General features: G+C 36.2%; 1 protein-coding gene across 1 annotated transcript in view; it reads right to left on the bottom strand.

Annotated features, from left to right (window-relative positions):
- The window catches only part of LOC106879723 (uncharacterized), a 119588-nt gene extending 103379 nt beyond the window's left edge, over window positions 1-16209 (bottom strand). The window contains exon 1 of the mRNA XM_052967826.2: window positions 16191-16209. The gene's annotated coding sequence lies outside the window, so the exon portion shown is untranslated. The remainder of the gene's footprint in view (window positions 1-16190) is intronic.
- Between the last annotated feature and the right edge of the window lie 6660 nt (window positions 16210-22869).

Below are 22869 nucleotides of genomic sequence, written 5' to 3'. Positions count from 1 at the left end.
AAATGATAGAAAAATGTATAAGGAATTCGGAGTCGTTAGTCACATTGAACAAAAATTAATAGAAGAAAAGTTATGGGGTAAAATGTCATGCAATTTCGTGTCAGTAAGAGAGTAAGGAAGTAATGCTTAGCAATAAGAATAAAGAATATATTGTTGAAATGAATATATATGTTCTAAGGCGGTGAACTGGCAGAAACGTTAGTGCACCAGATGAAATGTTTAGTGGTATTTCACCTGTGTTTACATTTTAAGTTCAAATTCCACCAAGGTCGACTTTGCTTTTTATCCATTTCGGATCTGTTCAATTTGATGTACAGATTATTTAATTAATTCTTTTTTAACTAAACACTTTGAAACTTCTGATACTGGTACAATGTGTCACATACAACAGGGTTTACTCTTAACGTTTTTGACAAAATTTTGTATTTTAGAAGTTATTTCGTCACAAGTTACAGAGTGACAATGGACAAATTCACGTTTGATAAGTGCCAGTACATGAAACTCTCAGTTTTTGACCTACTCTCTAACTTCTGCCAATGATATATATGTGTAAAAAATCCCATCACGCAATCAAACCAATGAAAGAGCCTCTACCTGGTTACTCGACATGCTAAAAATAGCAGCCAATGTATCTCCCTACCCTGTATTTTATAAGGTAAAATCCAAAATTATTAATTGACACATTATTAATTATCTTATAACAGCAATACCTGGAAAATCATGGATTACATGGAAAAATGCGAGCATGAAAAGTCATATTCTTAAGATTATAAACCAGGAAAAGTACAGGGCAAGTTATTACACCTGTAAAAGTATAGGACAAGCTATTACTTCAAGTAAAGTAAAGAATAAGAAACTTTTTACTTAAAATATTGCAGCTAAAATTAAAATTTGAATTTAAAAAAATATTTTATTATAGTTTTCAAATAACACTATACTTATTTAAGTAGAATTTGGCTAATTTACTACCTTAAATACAGAAAAAAGTGACTAATTAGACAAACTTACAAATTAGCTGAACAGTTTTGTACGATAAATTTAAAAGATGAGAACTGTAAAGAGGGATAAATTAGAAGAACTGGCATTCTTTGCTGCAACATTTTAAATAAAAAGTTTCTTATTCTTTACTTTACTAGAAGTAATAGTTTGTCCTACACTTTTACAGGTGTAATAACTTGTCCTGTACTTTCCCAGGTTTATAATCTTAAGAATATTACTTTTCATGCTCGCATTTTTCCATGTAATAAAATTTTTAGTTGTAATAAAAGCTAATATTTTCAAAATCTAAATATTTTATTTGAAATTTTATCCTTAGCTACAATATTTTAAGTAAAACTTTTCTTGTTCTGTACTTTACCAGATGTAAGAAGTTGTCTTGAACTTTTCCAAATGTAATAACTTGTCCTGTAATTTTTCAGGTTTATAATCTTAAAAATATTATTTCTCTTGCTCACATTTTTCCATGTAGTATATGTATGTATGTACGTACATACATACGTATGCATGCATGTATGTATGTATGTATGTATGTATGTATGTATAATGTGTATGTATGTATGTGTGTGTGTATGTATGTATGTATAAATATATATATACATTTACATGCATACATACATATGTATATCAAACGGATGTCTTATAAAACTATTCTACACATACAATAACAGCCATACCAACAATCCAACACACCTCCATCATCAGCTGTCCCACAGATATCACTATGGTTTCGACACCTAGGCAGTACCATTCAATCTGGCAGTGCCAACAGCACTAAAATAAGTGTTGTTTGAGAACAAACATACCTTAGATATTACCACATTCATTCAATCTTAATTCTAAGAAGGATTAAACACTAACATTAATAACTAAACTACAACAAAGAAACCACATTTACCCTACATACAAAAACAGTATCGGTATAGGTTTAATTCACACAGCTATATGAAACTGCTGGAGACTATGGTCAATCTCAGGCTGGAGAAATTTGCTGCTAGAAGGCCATATGTGTTGTAGCAGGATTCATCTCCTTGCTATACCTCCAAAAAGAGTCAGAAGTGGTTATTGGAGAACTTTTACGACCTCACTAGCCCCAATTTATGGCCTCCTAATGCCCCTGATTGTAATACCATGGATTACTATGTGTAGGGTATGGTTGAGAAAGACACCAGCAACTCTTCCTGCAATACCAAGGCTGAGCTGGTGGCCAAGATCAAAGAGGTGTTTGAAGATCTTCCCAGGGACACAGTGAGGAATGCATGTACCAGTGTACACTGCATGTACAGTGAGGCCTTGGTGGAAGCTGAGGGCAGTTTCTTTGAGTAAACTTTTATCTTCCAGCTAGTTGATATTTTTTGATTTTTTAAAAATACTTTTATTTTTAAATGAGATATTGTGTTTTCTTTTCAATCTATGCAAACTGTCACATTTAGCCCAAACAGCCTGTATATGTTTGTTTGTATGTTCATAGGTGTATAACCCTGAAACTGCGTAGAGGTGCTAATCTCCCCTGTTCGAAAACATAAGGATAAAGTGCTTGTGCTGCATAGCCAACTAGAAACAATGTTTATTGGGACTAAATAACAGTAACATTCCTCCCTTTCCTGGGACTGCCACATTATGTTGGCAACAAGCCATCACTTTATCATGCTGTTACTGCATAGATAGGTCCATTGCTCCTGAAATCCCATCCAGGAGCAATGGACATCGATGTTTCACTATTTTTGTGGCTTATCAACATCACATAATTGAATCAAATTGGAGGCAAACTGAATAGTCTGTCCATGACTATATGCAAGATAGTGAAAAACCCATCTGTCCATTCATATTTGAATTTATTCCTATGTATGCATTGCTGGGGCATGCAAGCAGATGGTTTTTACACTATCTTTTATATAGTCATAAACAGGCTATTTAATTATATGCATATAGTAGTAGTAGTGGTAGTGGTAGTAGTGGTGGTGGTGGTGGTGGTGGTGGCGGCGGCGGCGGCGGCGGCGGTAGCAGCACCACTAGCAGTAGTGACAAGGTGTTCATATGGTATGCTGACAGCTGAAAAATTGTAGAGGTGAGCCTCTGAAATTTTGCTGACTATAATAGCTAATCCCATCAGTTTTATTGTCCTCATTATTATTGTCATAAGCCACAAGAGTTATAGTAACCAGACAAAAAACATTATTTCACAGAAAGAGACTTAATCCACCAGAGTATTAAAGTTACGATAGACTACCCTACTAAACACCCTAACCATAGATTACCTGTATTAGATACTGAACTCTGGCTAGAAACTAAGAACAATAAAACCAGAATCCTCCATTCACACTATACAAAACCTATGGCCTCCAAATACCTGATCCACCGGAACTCGGCTATTGCGGACAATGCCAAATTCAACATATTGATGGCAGACCTCGTCAGAGTAATGCGAAATGTCTCCTGCATGTGCGACCCTACAGAATTAAAGAGACATATACAACATTTCGTCCACCGCATGCAATTCTCAGGTTACAGCCATAAAGAAAGGATCAGGGTATACAAAGGAGCTATGAAGAAGTTTGAAACAATCAAACGCAACGATAGGAATGGGATTTGCCCACTCTATAGGAGCAAATCATGGAACACCATAGAAAGGACCAAGAAGAAAATAGGGAAGGCAAGCTCATGGTACGATAGCCACAAGTACCAGAGCGTCGACACCACCCCTAGAGGCGAACTGGCGTACCGCTTTAGAAGGGCCCTAGACAAACTTAAGCTAAGAATTAAGGTTGTTGAAAAGCCAGGCAACCCTATTAAATCCCTTATCAGTAGAACATACCCTTTCAGTAGACCCCCCTGCACTGATAGGAACTGTATCGTATGTAGATTTAGCCCACAAACGAACTGCAAAACCAGAAATGTGGGATCTTTTTTAAAACGGGGGCCACATTTTTCATTAATGTTTTACGTAGTGCTTTTGGTACCGAAAGACTTTCAAACTTCGTATACTTATCTATTTTGTGTTATAGAACAGAAAAATATTTTTGTATTCGAATTTATTTCATGTAAAAAATTGTCTTATTTCGATAATTTCAACCAATCACTGACGTCCATTCAGCCGATATACATTAAGTGCCGACTACATAAACAAACGATTCTTCGTTTTATTTGCTTTTTTCATTTTAAATTTGCTTTAACCCTAACCCTAACCCTAACCCTAACCCTAGGGTTAGGGTTAGGGTTAATTGTTTCAGAATCGTTTGTTTATGTAGTCGGCACTTAATGTATATCGGCTGAATGGACGTCAGTGATTGGTTGAAATTACAGAAATACGACAACTTTAACATGGAATAATTTATGGATTTCTTTTTTTTTTAAGAAGACTAAGAGAAAAAGATGTTTTATATGACACATTCAACCAGTGATCCAAGTTTCAAAGTGTTTCGTTAATGAAAACTGTGGCCCCCGTTTTAAAAAAGATCCGAAATGTGGTCTATAGTATAAGATGTACAGAGGTACGATGCAGAAATAAGACAATGACATATGTAGGCGAAACAGCAAGGAGCATAGGGGAGCGGGCAAACGAACATTGGAGGGAACTTAAGGAAGGGAAGAACTCATCAGTTCTGTACCAGCACGCTGAGCAAGAACATAGAGGCTCAATCAACAACATAGAAATTAAAATCTTATCTACACATAGCAGTGATGCAGCACTTAGACAAATTACTGAAGCTACACACATAATAGAAGAGAAACCTAGCCTGAATAGGAAACTAGAATGGAACACTAACACACACCACTAACAAACCACAAACCACAGCATGTGACAACATGTTACCCATAAACCAATAATAATATGAACAAAGTATAATACAATACATAGATAAACAAATGGAATTAAATACTACATACGTTAACAAAATTTAATTAAACACAAAACACACACACACACACACACACACACACACACATGAACAAATAAATAAATAAAAACAAATACAAACGAACACGTATTAACAGAGTATATAGGTGATACAGACACTCCCCATACACACATGCACTTACAAAAGACACAGACACATTGAAAGACACGCATGCGTAGACACATACAATAGGAATACAAAATACAAAATGGCTGATATTTAGCAAGGTGAGACACACATAAGAAGGAAGGAAACAAAGGACCACTGATGAGGTCACAGAAGTGTGACGAAAGAACTCTGGCCGAAATAAGATTAAGATTAATGTAATATAAAGCTGAAGCAAATTAACACCAAATATACAGTGCGTGTGTTTTTATTGGCTAAACTGGCAATATGACCGTCCCCAAGTACAACAACATATATATATATATATACATCTACACATATGTATACATATACATGTATGCATATAAATCTCTCTCTCTCTATATATATATATATATACATATACATGTACATCTATATGTATACATATACATCTCTCTCTCTCTCTCTCTCTTTCTGTCTCTCTCTTTTTCTCTCTGTGAAAGTATCTGTCATTACGGTATCGAAATGGTGTACATATACATGTATATGTATACATATACATCTCTCTCTCTCTCTCTCTCTCTCTCTCTCTCTTTCTGTCTCTCTCTTTCTGTCTCTCTCTTTCTCTCTTTCTCTCTCTGTGAAAGTATCTGTCACTACAGTATCGAAATGTGATTGTTTTAGTTAGTGGAATAGTTTCATTTTTAAAGTGAAAGTATTTGACATGAGTGTTTTTGTTTCACTTTTGACACGTAATACTTAAATAGTGGAGGAGATATGTTGCCGTGTGCTCGAACTCTGCAAGAAGTTAATATTTTTTTTGACAAAAACACAACTGGAACCCTAAGTAAGTAAGGCATGTGTAAAATTTGAATGAAATTGGTTGCGTAGTTCTCGAGTTTCAGGGATTCACACAGACAGACAGACAGACAGACAGACAGACACACATTCTCATTTATATATATATATATATATATATATATATATATATATATACACATGCATATACACATGTATATACACATACACACACATATATATGTATATACACACATACATATGTGGTCTGATCAATAAGTATCCGGACTGTTGCGATATTAACGAAGCTAAAGCCCACAGAATAAAGCTGCTCAGCACAGATTGATCTTGAACCCCTCTGTGCATGCACACTAAGTTTTAACATTCTAGCTTACTTCCGCTGTTTACAGCAATGGTTGGAAGTAACATGTGTAGCTAAGTTCATTGCACTGATTATGACAAAGAAAGTCGAGCAGAGAATCTACAACAAATTTTGCCAAAAGCTTGGTGATACCTGCTCAGAGGCCTGCACAAAGTTTTCAGAAAGTTTTCATTGTTCTCAACACAATCAAGGAGATTTTGTGCAAGTCTCATTCTGGTCAGCTAAAAGCAGTTTTGGCACAAACTTGACAGACACACATCTCATACCCAAATCTTCAGTGATAATGGACTGAACAGAAGAAGTAAATAATCGGCACATCCTCTGATAACTCACGGATGGTGATTTGACGATTTCCTCTCACAACTGCATGCACATCTGTGATGTTTTTTCTCAGTTCTGCTGGTTGCAGGTCTCCCAGAACATTCATCACTATCAACATTTTTCAGCGATCTTGGAAACATCTGAACCACTCATACACTTGTGTGCAGCTCATACACTCCTCTCCATACGCTTTCTGCAACTTTGCGCAGGCCTCTGAACAGGTATCGCCATGACAACTTTCTCTGTTATGGTCAATGTGATGATCACATATTACACACGTTACTCAGAAGCACTGCAATAAACAACAGAAGTGAGCTAGAACATTAAAACTTAGTGCACATGCACAGCAGAAATCAAGGTCAATCATTGCCAAGTGGTTTCATTCTGCGTGCTTTAGCTTCATTGCTACGGCAACAGTCCAGATACTTGTTGATGTGAGTTTGTCTGTGTTAAGTACATCCCAAAGATAGAGCCTTGCCTCTTTGTTGGAAACTGGCTCCCTCCTCAGTGGAAAATTTATAATAATTAAAAAATAGAAGATATACATACATAAATACATATATGGCTGATGCTGGTATCATGTAACTGGCACCCATGCCAGTGGCACATAAAAAGAACCTTTCAAGTGTTGGGCCTCATGGAGGCAATGTGGCTGATGCTGGTGTTATGTAACTTAGCACCTGCACCAGTGTTGCATAACTAGAACTTCTGCCAGTGGCACATAAAAAGCACCTTTGAAGCATTGGGCCTCACAGAGGCAATGATAGATGACCAACACCTTCAGCGATATGGTGTAACTGAGTAAAGTAGAAAACCCAACCAGTCAAGTAAAATCATAGTTGTGACAGATACTGGTGTCATGTAACTGGCACCCATGCCAGTGGCACATAAAAACTTGGCAGACATACATCTCATACCCAAATCTTCAGGGATAATGGACTGAACTGAACACTAACTAATTTGCAGATCCTCATGGATGGTGATTCGATGATTTCCCCTCACAGCTACATGCACATCTGAAATATTTTTCTCAGTTCTGCTGGTTGTGGATCTCCCAGAATGTTTGTCACTATTGACATTTTTTGGGGCCATCTTGGAAACATCTGAACCACTCGTACACTTGTGTGTGGATCATACACTCCTCTCCATACTTTTTCTGCAAATATGCATAGGCCTCTTGGCAGATATCACCATGACAATTTTCTCTGTCATGGTCAATGCAACGATCACATTCTACACATGTTCCTTCCAAGCACTGCTGTAAACAGCAGAAGTGAATTACAATGTTAAAACTTAGTGCACATGCAGAGCACAGGCCAAGATCAATCTGTGCCAAGCAGCTTCATTCTGCATACTTTAGCTTCGTTACTATGGCAAAAGTCCGGATACTCATTGATCATAACTCATAATGTTTACTTACAAACGTCACATGATGTTGAGACAAATGTGCAGACAAACCCTCCCCACAAACACACACATGCATATATGAATACATACATACATAATATATGTGTGTGTGTCTGTGTGCATAAAATAATAACATGAGACTTGAGTCTACAGTCGACTATGGAATACGTGTCATAAGTGTACCCCTGTGTGACATTGCATACACATTGTGTACTTGGTCAGTACTTGTGAATGTGCATATAACTGGGGAGACAAATCCATTTTTACTTCAATAAGTACATGTGTGCCTGTATACATTGTTAGTGCACAGGTGTGCTATCCCCTACTCTGCCTTGGTGCCTTTACTATTTAAATACCTTGACTCTATTGGATCTTGAAAATTTTATATATATGCATACATACATATATATACACACATATATATATGTGTGTGTGTGTGTGTAATAAATTTTTAGTTTCTGTCAATGAAAACCACTCACGAGCTTTGGTTAACCTGGCGCTATAATGGAAAACATTTGCCCATAGTATTACGTTGCATGGGACTAAACCCAAAACCACATGGTTAGAAAGCAAGTGCCTTAACCACACAGCCTACTTTATATATGTGTATATATATATACATACATACATATATATATTGTTTTCGTTCCAGCACACGATCTCAGATCAGGTCACTTGCTATGCAAGTACATCTCCATAGTTCCAAAAGCTTGAGCCAGGCTACCAAAACTCTGAGAAAAGCCGTTACTTGTTGCTTGAGAAAAATAACAGCTAAGCAACAACTTCATTTCATTAGACACTGCATCTCACTGAAGGTTTACCCGAAAAGAATTCACAAAACGGTCGAAGCACTAAACCTAAAGAAAGGACAATCGTCGAGACTAAAACATATCTTAATGAAGAACCTGAAATCCAAACTATATATACACCTTGCCACTAAAGAAAAGGAAAAGCGGGAATCCCTCCCTAGATAATCAAGAAATGAAACAATTAAAAGAACTAATCCGTCGCGAATGTAACTCCGTATGGAACAGGTGCGTACAACATTTTGAAGAGAAACTAACGTGGACGATACAACTACCTTACAACCACCCAACAACTAAACAATTTAACATGACTGAATCGATTGATGGGATCTCCATGAATGACAAAACCGTAGACGATGACCAACTAACAAGAAACGTAAGAGTGTACGGAGGAGTACAACTGGATACAGATGAACTCACTGCCCAAGAACTCCCTCCAAAGTTCGCCATATATAATAAGGTTAGTAAAATATCAATACTATCAGACATTGAGAAATGCTTCACCAAACTAAGATGGAGAACACACTTTAACCACAACCTAAATCCTGACATTCATAACATATCTGACAATAACCATCCCATACGTTGTTTCTATGATAAACGCGACATGTCATTGGACATGAAAAGGGTCTGCCCTACCAACTTACCTTTCAACAAAAGAGTATGCATGCCACCCTATGCTGACGCTGCTTTAGAAGCAAAGTTTACCATTACTAAGTCCAAACTCCTGTCTGCTTTATCTGATTACACCCAAAGGCATAAACAAAAACGAACAAAAAATAAGACCCATGATCTTGACACTAAAATTAAGAAAGGCCTTAACAAATTAAAATATCGTATCAAAAATAGAGAGATTGTATGCTTTCCGACTGACAAATCAGGTAGAATGTCTGTTGACAACCTATCTAATTATATTCCGAATATGCAACCACACATCAGTGACATGACAGAAACAACAACACTCGTATACACTGAAAATGAAAAAGTCCTTAATGCACACATGGGGATGTGGAGTATCATTCTCCAGTCTGAAAAACGTACGGCCAACAATTTCATAACCACCAACAATGAAATTCCACCCCTCTATGGCCTTCGAAAAGATCATAAAAACTACACAGATAATGTACTTGGGCCACCTACCCGGCCTGTTTGTGGTGCCAACAATGCGAACAACCACAAAATATCATTTTTTCTCTCACAATTCCTACGACCCTTAATAGAATTATCTGCAGATGTATGTGATAGTACTGAAGACCTCCTTAGCAGGATCCGTGAATGCAACAACACATGTGACCTCAGTGACCACATCGTAGGTAGCATGGATGTGGTATCACTGTATCCTTCTATTGATGTGGACTTTGCTACCAACAAATGTATAGAAATAATTTGTGAGAGTCATATGGGATCTATTTTAAAACGGGGGCCACAGTATTTTCTTAACGAAACACTTTGAAACTTGGAACACTGGTAGAATGTGTCATATAAAACATCTTTTTCTCTTAGTCTTCTTAAAAAAAAAAGAAATCCCTAAGTTATTCCATGTTAAAGTTGTCGTATTTCTGTAATTTCAACCAATCACTGACGTCCATTCAGCCGATATACATTAAGTGCCGACTACATAAACAAACGATTCTGAAACAATTCTATCGGTGATAAAATTATTATTTCCTTGTCAAAAAATGGCTGAAGCATATTGGCAGTAGCTAATAAACCTTTCTATTATAGGCTAACCCTAACCCTAACCTTAGGGTTAGGGTTAGGGTTAGGGTTAGGGTTAGGGTAAAACAGCAAATTTAAAAAGAAAAAAGCAAATAAAACGAAGAAAAAAAAGAAAATGACGCTTTACACCACTTAATCAGCCAAAGGAGTAAATATAAACAACTGAATACTTGTCAGTGATTGGTTGAAATTATCGAAATAAGACAATTTTTTACATGAAATAAATTCGAATACAAAAATATTTTTCTGTTCTATAACACAAAATAGGGATCTATTTTAAAACGGGGGCCACATTTTTCATTAATGTTTTACGTAGTGTTTTTGGTACGGAAAGACTTTCAAATTTCATATACTTATCTATTTTGTGTTATAGACAGAAAAATATTTTTGTATTCGAATTTATTTCATGTAAAAAATTGTCTTATTTCGATAATTTCAACAAATCACTGACAAGTATTCAGTTGTTTATATTTACTCCTTTGGCTGATTAAGCGGTGTAAAGCGTATTTAATCTCCATACCTTCGTTTTATTTGCTTTTTTCATTTTAAATTTGCTTTAACCCTAACCCTAACCGTAGGGTTAGGGTTAGGGTTAGGGTTAATTGTTTCAGAATCGTTTGTTTATGTAGTCGGCACTTAATGTATATCGGCTGAATGGACGTCAGTGATTGGTTGAAATTACAGAAATACGACAACTTTAACATGGAATAACTTATGGATTTCTTTTTCTTTTTAAAGAAGACTAAGATAAAAAGATGTTTTATATGACACATTCTACCAGTGTTCCAAGTTTCAAAGTGTTTCGTTAATGAAAACTGTGGCCCCCGTTTTAAAAAAGATCCCAAAATAGATAAGTATACGAAGTTTGAAAGTCTTTCGGTACCAAAAACACTACGTAAAACATTAATGAAAACTGTGGCCCCCGTTTTAAAATAGATCCGTGATATGATTTTTAAGAATGTGGATGTATATGAACTAGGCCTCTTCCTGACCCTGACTTGTTCCAATGAATACCTGTCACGGAATAACCTTTCGTATGCTTGTCCCACCCGCAACAAACGAGGTAGACCACCTACCATTATCTCAGCATACAAAAAGACCCGCTGTGAACGCTGGCATGGCTGGACGAAACCAAACCACCCACCTTCAGATGCACACGACATCAGAATTACTATCGCACACGCTATTGGTGTTAGCCTAAGAACCACACTTAAAAATCATATTTTTAAGTTCAACAACAAACTGTATAAACAGGAGAAAGGCGGTGCTATTGGAGTAGGGATCGCCGGTGATGTTGCTAACCTCTTCATGGTATGGTGGGACAGAAATTTTAAACAGTGCTTAGCGACCCGTAACATCCACTTAGCTATGTACTCTCGATGCGTTGACGACATTAACCTTGTCGTGAAATGTAATAATGATACAAATACACATACAGATATGAACACTCCACTAAATGAGGAACAGGTGATGACAGCTATACAACACATAGCTGACTCTATCCATAGCAGTATAAAGGTTACCGTAGACTACCCCTCAAAACACCCCAGTAATAGGTTACCAGTCCTAGATACTGAGCTATGGATAGAAAATACTATAATTGATGGAACTGTTAAACACTGTCTTCTCCACTCACACTACTATAAACCTATGCCTGATCCACTGGTAACCCGTAGTGACTCTGCGATGTCAAGTACTGCCAAGATCAACATCCTCGTAACAGACTTAGAGTAATGAGGAATGTATCCCCACTATGCCAACCACAGGAACGACAACAACACATCCAGCACTATATATTCCGAATGCAACGTTCCGGATACACACAGCATGATAGAATCAGGGTGTACAATGGAGCAAAAACAAAATTCGAACGCATCCTAAGAGATGATGAAAACGGTACATGCCCCCTATACCGCAACAAGTTCTGGAAGAGGTTAGAGAGGGACGCCAACAAAAGAAATAAGAACGACACTTGGTATGATAACAAGAAGTTTCACAGTGTAATGTTTGTTGATGCTACACCTAAGAACATATTAAGTAAGGCATTCAAGAAAATCCTGCACGCAACTGGCCTTAAGATCAAAGTTGTAGAAAAGACAGGTAGAACTATCAAATCTGAATTATGTAGATCATATCCGTTTGATAGGATCATCTGTCAAAATAATTGTGCAGTATGTTCTACAAACCCACACGTGAACTGCAAAACCAAGAACACTGTAAACCAGATTAAGTGCCAAGAAGGAGCTTGCGCGACTAACCCAGAGTCATACATTGGTGAGACTTCTAGGAGTATCAATGATAGGTTCAAAGAACACCTGGACAACTACATTGAAAAGAAACCAAACTCCATCTTCTATCAGCATGCTGTAGACTGCCACAAGGGCTCCTTAGGGAAACTTTAATTAAATATCTTATCCACACATCCCACTGATGCAATGCTGAGACAAGTCACTGAAGCTGTCTGTATACAGGAGTACAAACCCTCTCTCAACCGTAAATCCGAGTGGGGTAACATCCAGATTCCACTCGGGAGTACACCTCTATAGTCACCCTTCTCTCTCTTTTATATGTGGAATTCCATTCCATACATACATGTTGAGATGCATAATACATACATATATGTAGTTATATATAACCGTATGAGCGTATATAGTTTGATATGTATGTACGTATGTGTAGATGTATGTGTGTGCACATGTGTGTATGTGTTGTGCGTTGTGTATGTGACTATATGAGTGTGTGCATGCATGTGCGTATGAGTATGTGTAGATACATCTATGTGTGGTATGTCTGTGTGAAAAAAAAGTTATAATGAAAAAAAAAAATGCATATTTGAATTTTAACCGTTATCCTTGTATTAGTGTCATATATATTTGTATATATGTATGTGTGTGTGTATATATGTATAGGTATAATGATGGATAAGCGTATATGCGTGTATACTTTAAGATTATACGTATATTTGTGAGTGTGTGTGAGTGTCAATATGATTGTGTGTACTTGTATATATATATATGTATAAGCAAGGTTATAAATGTGCATATATGTATCTAAGACGTATCAATTCACCGTTAGACGATGGTGAGAGGGACAAACGCACACACACACATATGTGTGTGTGTGTGTGTTTACATAGTGTATATGCATATGTATATGTGTGCGTATATACAACCTTCAACAAAGTAACAGTCATGTATACAACTTGAACTGACGCACATATCAGTACATAAACATACGTTCACATGTACATACATATGTACACACACACACACACACAAACAAACACGTCTACACACTTACCCTATTATTCACGTACATCCATAAGTACATACGTGCATACTCACATACATACATCTATACATACATGCGTATAGGCATGCACACATGCATACGCGCACACATGTGCACGCACATACATACATCATACATACATACATACATACATACACACGTACGTATATATCATGAACTAACTGTTACTTTCTCAGATGCAGCACAGAATTTTGTCAGTGAACAGGTCGCGGTCTCAAAGCGACGAAAATATTTAGACAAATTAAATTTAAATGTTGAAGTGAATCTAACGGATTTTGTGTGTTATTTTAAATGGCTTATAAACACCTTCCACGCTGCAATTGTTTTCGTTCCAGCACACGAGCTCAGATCAGGTCACTTGCTATGCAAGTACATCTCCCTATATATATATATATATATACTGTTTTTTCTCTGTTATATTGGTGCGCTACAGTGGATTATTTAAGACTTGGCTCTTATTTCTAGCAGGTAGATGCTCATTAAGCATCATTACGCTTCGGGCAAATTTCATAGCTCCTTAAAGCTATCATAACTGCGTTCCACCCATGCTACTACTGGTGATATCATCAAATTTTGAATTTATCCACAGATGATATGAACAGTAGTGACATCTAACTTCAAATCTCAGTGTTTGAATATTTCATTTTTATATATATATATATATATATATATATATATATATATATATATATATGTATATATATATAATATTAGGGATAAAATCCAAAATTACAGGTAAAAACTCAATTAAAATCAATTTATTAAAAATTAAAATTAAATTAAGTTTCACAGTATTAAATATATATATATATATATATACAATTAAACCTTGGGAGAGGCATTATGCCAGTAATAAACACATGCACTGGTTCAGTCCTTCATTAATTTATATAGTTTTAATTGTATTTCTTTCAACACACGTATCCACATCAAGAATCTTGCACACGAAATACACATACGAAATATATATATATAGTTTTAGGGAAAAGAACCAAGGTTCATGAACTCTATTATCTTTATCTTATGATTTTTACTTTGCATTATATTATACTTATTTATTGTGCTTTTATTAATTTTTCTATATGTGACAGTGGATTTTCATCAATGAGTTCATGAACCTTGGTCTTTTTCCCTAAAACCATATATATATATATATACACACATACACATTCAAGTATAAATAAGTATGTATGCTTGGATATATAATGTGTATTGATGTGTGTGAGTATACACAACTAGTGTTGAGAGTCAGATTAGTAGACAGCACACTATGTTTCCTCTCAGGTATCTCACTGATTCTATGTATATTCAATTTTTCTTTTGACTCAAACTGCTGACCTACACAGAAGAGTTGTGTTCAGTCACAAGGGTTGAGTTCTGATGTCACTAACCAATGCCCCCCTCCCATCCACAGCTTCCTTTACAATAGATAATAATTATACTTTGTTATTTGCTGCTGCTGCTACTCCTACTACTACTAATACTACTCCAGCTTGTTTCCTACTCCTACAAATTTGTAATCTTGTACCAAACTTTTAAATCCTTCTCTACATCGTCATCTCTAGAATCGCCATCACCACCCTTAACACTACCAACATTACCACCACCACCACCACCACCACTGGCTATAAGGAATTTGTTCATCCTATTGTATGGGGTACGTATGTGTAGGTGTTTATACGTATTAGTTAATTTATGTACCTGAGTGTGTATGTGTCTGTGTATGCGGGACATTGCAGCTGCATATTTTTGTTTGTGTCTTTATGTGGGTGTATTCTGATTGTGTGTGTGTGTGTGTGTGTATGTGTGTGTTTGTGTGCATATGTATAGTTTAAATGTGCATGTATGAGTGTTCATCTGTGTGTTTTATGCATGAATGTGTACTTGAATGTATGTGTGTGTGTGTGTGTGTGTGTATGCATATACATACATACATACATACATACATACATACATATATAATTGTTAAAGAGGACAACAAATGTTAAGGCAAGGCAAACATCTCAAGTCATATACATTTCGTTAAGAAAATACTGGTGCCCCCGTTTTGAACAAGATCCATACATTCATGTATACAAGATATATAAACTCTCTTTAATTTTTATGTCCTCTGGATTGTACTGTGACCAGGGAATATACACAACAATGCATTTACTATTCATCAGGCAAGTGTACTGCAAAATGATTTACTGTTGAGATTTTCCATGGATTTTCTACTTAGAAAGCTGCCAAACTTTTGTACGAGAAGAGATGTATCTAGGGGAGAAGAAGGGGTGTTTGATCTTAACATTATAATTTTATGACACAGCTTCACCATTTGTATTAGCAGTATTTCTTACCTCTACAGAAGTAAAGTCATAACCATCATACGTGTACTCACGGGTGCATTTTATATTCTGACAGAGGAACAGAGTATGTGCCATATACTTTGTCAAAAGATACTCACTGAAAACCACAACATACCTGTCAAATATCCAGTGGCTCTCAACTTCAACTTCAACATTATTTTGTGTATGGTAAGCTGGGAATAAAGCTGGAAGTCCATCAATATTTTTAGAACTTTTTTCTCTGAAGCTCTTTGGAAAGTTATTTTGGTAATAACAGTTTCTTTTCAAGTAGAACTTTGGTCTTAAACACAAGAATTGTGAATCATTAAATTGTTGCAGTTCTAAGTATTCTTGCAAGAAAACTCCCACATTTTTTGTCTCCTTAGTCGTATTTCCTGATAAATATTTCTTATTTGTTTCAAATGTCTTCTTATTTGATCTTTCTGAGCATGTTATGTTGTTTCCCCATTTCCTCATTTACAACATCACCTTGTTGAGCTGTTTCTCTATTTCCCTGGTCTAATTTCATCTTGTTGCTTGGCTCTCAACCACTGCATCTTTTCTGTGCCTCTAAGCCTGATCCAGCTGACTTCATCTGTTTTCTTTTCTCATTACACTTTCCTACTGCAAAACCTTTGACGTCGAATTTTAAAATTGAATGCAAGGATATTTGATATTTGACAGATCAATCTATGAAATAAAAATAACAAAGTAACATCATTCAAATTATATCTTTTATTTTTTTGCTTGTTTCAGTCATTGGACTGCAGCCATGCTGGGGCACTGCCTTGAAAGATTTTAGTCAAACAAATCAACTAGTACTTATGGTTTTTAAGCTTCTTACTTATTCTGTGTCAGCATCTTTTGCTGAACCTCTAAGTTACAGGGATGTAAACACACCAATACCAGTTGTCAAGTGGAGCAGGGGTAGAAACAGACACAAACAAAAACACACATATATATATATATATATATATATATATATATATATATATATATATATATATATATATATATATAGGTACATTTAAAAAAAATAACGTCGACCACTAACGTGGACAATTAATGCGCGAGAAATAGATCACATCTTGTGTCTATTAAGACCTAAATTGTTCTCAACATGAAATATAGCAGCTGCTATATTTCATGTTGAGAACAATTTAGGTCTTAATAGACACAAGATGTGATCTATTTCTCGCGCATTAATTGTCCACGTTAGTGGTCGACGTTATTTTTTTAAAATGTACCTTAATCCCCTGAGATTGCAGATAATATTTCTGAATCTCTTTGATTCTTTAGATGTGCTGGCCTCCTGATAATTAATCGATATTAATTAATATATGAATAATTACCAGATTTTATAATAATATATATATATATATATATATATATATATATATATATATACAATGAGCTTGTTTCACTCAAGCAAGTCCGCTCACAAGGCCTGAGAGAATAGTAAAAGACAGCCCAAGATCCTATGCAGTGGGACTGAACCAGCACCAGGTGGTTACGAAGCAAACTTCTTACCACACAGCCACAGCTGCACCTTATAATATAAACCTAACGGACACTTTTTGAATGTTGAACTTTATGGAGAGAATGTCCAGATTCAGTTTTCTACATTAAATCACTGAGAATTTTTAAAAATATGAGGTTAGTCCAACAATACAAACCAAAAAATTAACTCATTATAAAGTATCCACTTTTCTCAAAGTTATGGTCATACAAAGTTTGGGGGGGGGGAGTCAGAAATCTGTAGTTATGCCGATAATATTGTCGCAAATATTCAAGTGTTTCTAGTACTTTATTTTATTTAGTTAACGTAATTAATTTTTTCTTTAATTTCTTCTTAATGGAAGGAAATATTATCTATGCATAACAATTATAATTGAATTTTATTTCTTTATGTGTGTTAAAAAGAAAATTATTATCCTGGTATAATCTTTGAAATTTGGTGAAGGCGTTGTTCTTAATTGGTATTTAAAAAATAAAGTTTAACATTGTTTAATGTAATAATAATAAAGAAGCTATTTGCGTATTATTATGAAAGGTCCACAATTACAGTACACACACTATTACGCCCAAAATAACAACAGTCGTGTTGAGAAAAGAGAACCGGTAGGTAGGAAATTTAGTTAATTATTCGTACATTCTTTCTTAGATCAATGTGTTTTGATGGCCCCAAATGACAAAGGCGCAGATATTGGCAAGATGCTGTGTGTTCAACTTCTTGATGGCAAATGCGGGTGACCAACCTATTCACAAGGTTGCCAGATATCACCATTCACCAGAGTTCCACTACCTGAACTCACTCCCTTCTGATTTCTCCCCATCGGTAGAAACCCCCTTTTTTTCTACAAGCGCAAACACCAATATAATCTTAATACTACACCAGTAAGCTATGGTAAAATAGAAAATACATATTGTCATATCACAAATATACAACATTTGCCTACACAATCTCTGCCACGCTACACCGGTCAGATGGTAAGTTGTTAATTGCAGTACATAAGTTGAACTTACTGAAATTATGCTATTGTTTCTTTCTTTTCTGGAAAGTAGGCGCGTATCGGTAGCTGATGGTTCGCGGACTGGCACCGGTCCGTGGACCACTACTTTGACAATGTGCGGACAAGGGAGACAACTCTGTATTAACAATCTGCACAATTGTAGAAAGCGAAACAGAGTGCAATATTATTAAAAAAATAATCTCCACTCTGTCACTTGCGTACTTTTGCTATTTATCCCGTTACCTCTACGATATAAGCGCGTACCAAAATTTGCAAACGAATGGAAATATTAACCAAACTATGAACCATAACCTGAATTTTGTATACTCAGTAAATACGATTACAACAAACCAACAACTTGATCAGATTATAAATTATGCTTAATCCTACCTAAAGCCTTCGTTACCATATTAGCGACAACTGTATATGTAACAAAGGTTTTTTTACTCTAAAACGGATTCCAATATCAAAAACTGATTTTGAATTATTTGGTAATCCAAGAGTTCGTTCCCTTGTTAGGTTTTCTCACTGATGGAGAATAAGTGTAGTTTGTTTTGAATTATTTTTCCTTATTACGATTTTATTTTAATCATTATTGAATACATTTATGTATACAAGATATATAAACTCTCTTTAATTTTTATGTCCTCTGGATTGTACTGTGACCAGGGAATATACACAACAATGCATTTACTATTCATCAGGCAAGTGTACTGCAAAATGATTTACTGTTGAGATTTTCCATGGATTTTCTACTTAGAAAGCTGCCAAACTTTTGTACGAGAAGAGATGTATCTAGGGGAGAAGAAGGGGTGTTTGATCTTAACATTATAATTTTATGACACAGCTTCACCATTTGTATTAGCAGTATTTCTTACCTCTACAGAAGTAAAGTCATAACCATCATACGTGTACTCACGGGTGCATTTTATATTCTGACAGAGGAACAGAGTATGTGCCATATACTTTGTCAAAAGATACTCACTGAAAACCACAACATACCTGTCAAATATCCAGTGGCTCTCAACTTCAACTTCAACATTATTTTGTGTATGGTAAGCTGGGAATAAAGCTGGAAGTCCAACAATATTTTTAGAACTTTTTTCTCTGAAGCTCTTTGGAAAGTTATTTTGGTAATAATAGTTTCTTTTCAAGTAGAACTTTGGTCTTAAACACAAGAATTGTGAATCATTAAATTGTTGCAGTTCTAAGTATTCTTGCAAGAAAACTCCCACATTTTTTGTCTCCTTAGTCGTATTTCCTGATAAATATTTCTTATTTGTTTCAAATGTCTTCTCATTTGATCTGTCTGAGCATGTTATGTTGTTTACCCTCTTCCTCATTTACAACATCACCTTGTTATAGGGATGTAAACACACCAATACCAGTTGTCAAGTGGAGCGGGGGTAGAAACAGACACAAACAAAAACACACACACACATATATATATATATATATATATATACAATGAGCTTGTTTCACTCAAGCAAGTCCGCTCACAAGGCCTGAGAGAATAGTAAAAGACAGCCCAAGATCCTATGCAGTGGGACTGAACCAGCACCAGGTGGTTACGAAGCAAACTTCTTACCACACAGCCACAGCTGCACCTTATAATATAAACCTAACGGTCACTTTTTGAATGTTGAACTTTATGGAGAGAATGTCCAGATTCAGTTTTCTACATTAAATCACTGAGAATTTTTAAAAATATGAGGTTAGTCCAACAATACAAACCAAAAAATTAACTTTTTTCCCTCACTTCCTTACTGTTACTAACCCTAACCTATCGTCTCTAACCAACATACCAACCATTACTATGACAAAAAACTACTCTAGTTCTCAGTAAATGTGTGTGTGTGGTAATTCACAAACATTTTTCTCTTCTCTAACCACCACCACTAACATTCCCCTCCCCCACTCTCCCTCTCTGTGGCTGCCATTCTTCTCAGCATAACAAGTCTGCTTTCAACTGAAAGAATGATCAGAATCTTTGTAAGAAAATACTAACATGTTAATATTATGATATAAACAGATAAGAAAGTAATGTAGCTGAAATACACCCGGATGGCTTGGCTTCGCTTCACCCTTCCCAACAAAACTTCTGCATGCAAGAATGTGCAACTTCATTCAAAATTAGAGAGAAATATATGTGTTTTACCAGTAAATGTTTAACTGGACACTGTGCCATGGAAGTTCAAGGATCCCAATAGCAAGATAACTACAAAAATAAAATATACATTACATATCCAAAAAATTTACATTGGTTAACAAATCAATTTATGAACGTGACAGAAAGAATGAAATTTTTGAAGGCTACAGTGGGTTTGGTGAAGCACATTTTGAATTTTTCAGAGGACATGAAGAAATAATTGTAAAAGAAAGATCTGTCAAAAAGACAAACAACTCTATCGTGTTTTCTTGGATTCAGAAGTCTTTTGTCCAAGAATTCATGAACTGGGTAAGTGTTTCAGACCATGTGCAAGGGAGTTGAAACTGGGCAGCAACATGTCTTATAATGAACATAAGTAGGTATTTTCTAAGGTTCAGTCTCCACTATCTTTTCCTTTTCCTAGTTCCCAATCAATATGCACACAATATGTGTTTGTGTGTGGTGGGGGGATTATATATTCCCTTAACCTGGCAAGTTACAAGACAAACCATCAGTAGTGTTGGTGCCAAGAAGAAAGCACTCAGTAAATTCTGTAAAGTGTTTGGCATTAAGAAGGACAGCAGACACTAGAATCGTCATCAAAGTAGACATTGGTGCAGTCCTCCAACTTGTCACATCTTGTCAAACCATTCAATCTGTGCAAGCGATTGTATGATGCACGTATACAGACAGCAATTCTACATGGTTTTGAGGTGTGGGTTTTGGATGCAGAGGACATGCAAAGGTTAGAGGGGAACGAGACTATTATGCTTTGCTGGATGTGTAATGTAAGTGCCCATGTTTGACAGATTGCTAGTGTATTGAGAGAGAAGTTAGGCATAAGAGGAATTAGATGCAGTGTGCAAAAGAGAAGGCTGCACTGGTTTAGTCATGGATGCCGACAGCTCCATAAACAAGTGGATGGAAAAGGGAGGCAGAGGAAGACAAGGGATGAAGTACTGAAGGACGGCCTCAAGAAGCTGCACCTTTCAGTTGAGATGACAAAGGACTGAGATACATGGCACCTTGCTGCTGTACTCAAGAAGACTCACACTCCATAGCAGAAGTGGTAAGGTCACTCCCACATGTGAAAAGGATTGGCCTGCAAGAGTTGTGTGCTGGCCCAACATAAAAGGCACTCATGCCAGTGCTACATAAGAGCACTTGTGTGTGGTTTATGCAAAAGCACCCAGCACACACACACTATGGAAAGTGGTTAGCATTAGGAAAGACATCAAGCTATAGAAACCATGTCAAATCAAACTGGAGCCTGGTGCAGCTCTAATTAAACTGTCCATCCAATGGAAAAGAGACGGATGGTGATGGTGGTGGTGTATATGTCTTTTTTTACCTGTTTTAGTTATTAGACAGTGGCCATGCTGGGGCAGTGCCTTTGGTGAATTCTAGTCAGACTAATTGATCTCAGGACTTATTTTCTTTCAAGCCTGGGACTTATTCTAACAGTGTCTTTTGCTAAATCACAGAGACATAAGCAACATCATTTGTCAAACAGTGATGATGGACACACACACACACATATACACTGAACTGTCCTCTCGTTAGACGACATGAGCGTTTGACAATTTCTTACTGAACAAACACAGATGATTTGTTTCTAGTGTTTAAATGTTTGTGTGGACATAAGCTCACTCCATCAAATCGACATTACTTGATGACACTGGATGACACAAGTCAGATGTGAAAATGATTACAGAGCAATGCGAAATGAAGTGCTTTCCTCAAGAACACAACGCCACACTCGGTGTGGGAATCAAACCCACAATCTCACAATTGTGAGTGCAACATCCTAACCACTAACCCATGCGCCTACATACACACACATCTCTCTCCCTCTCTCTCTCTCTCTCTCTCTCTCTCTCTATATATATATATATATAAATATAAACAATATATGAGTATATGCATATATATGTACATACCTTCATCTACATGTACATATAGATACATATCTGGGTACATGACGTTGCAAAAAAACATAGACAAAATGATAAACAAGGTACAAAAAACAAGCAGGCCACATAGAGAACATATCCTTCATCAGCTGCCACCATTAAAACACTGGTGCTCTGGCAGTGATCCCGCTCGGACGGTGCTGTCAGCACTCCACTGGCACGAGTGCCTTGATCCTAAAA

The sequence above is a fragment of the Octopus bimaculoides genome, chromosome 5 (assembly GCF_046866305.1).
Source record: "Octopus bimaculoides isolate indiv1 chromosome 5, ASM4686630v1, whole genome shotgun sequence".
Classification (NCBI taxonomy): domain Eukaryota; kingdom Metazoa; phylum Mollusca; class Cephalopoda; order Octopoda; family Octopodidae; genus Octopus; species Octopus bimaculoides.
Note: the sequence above shows the minus strand (reverse complement) of the source record. Positions and strands in the feature narration are given on the sequence as shown.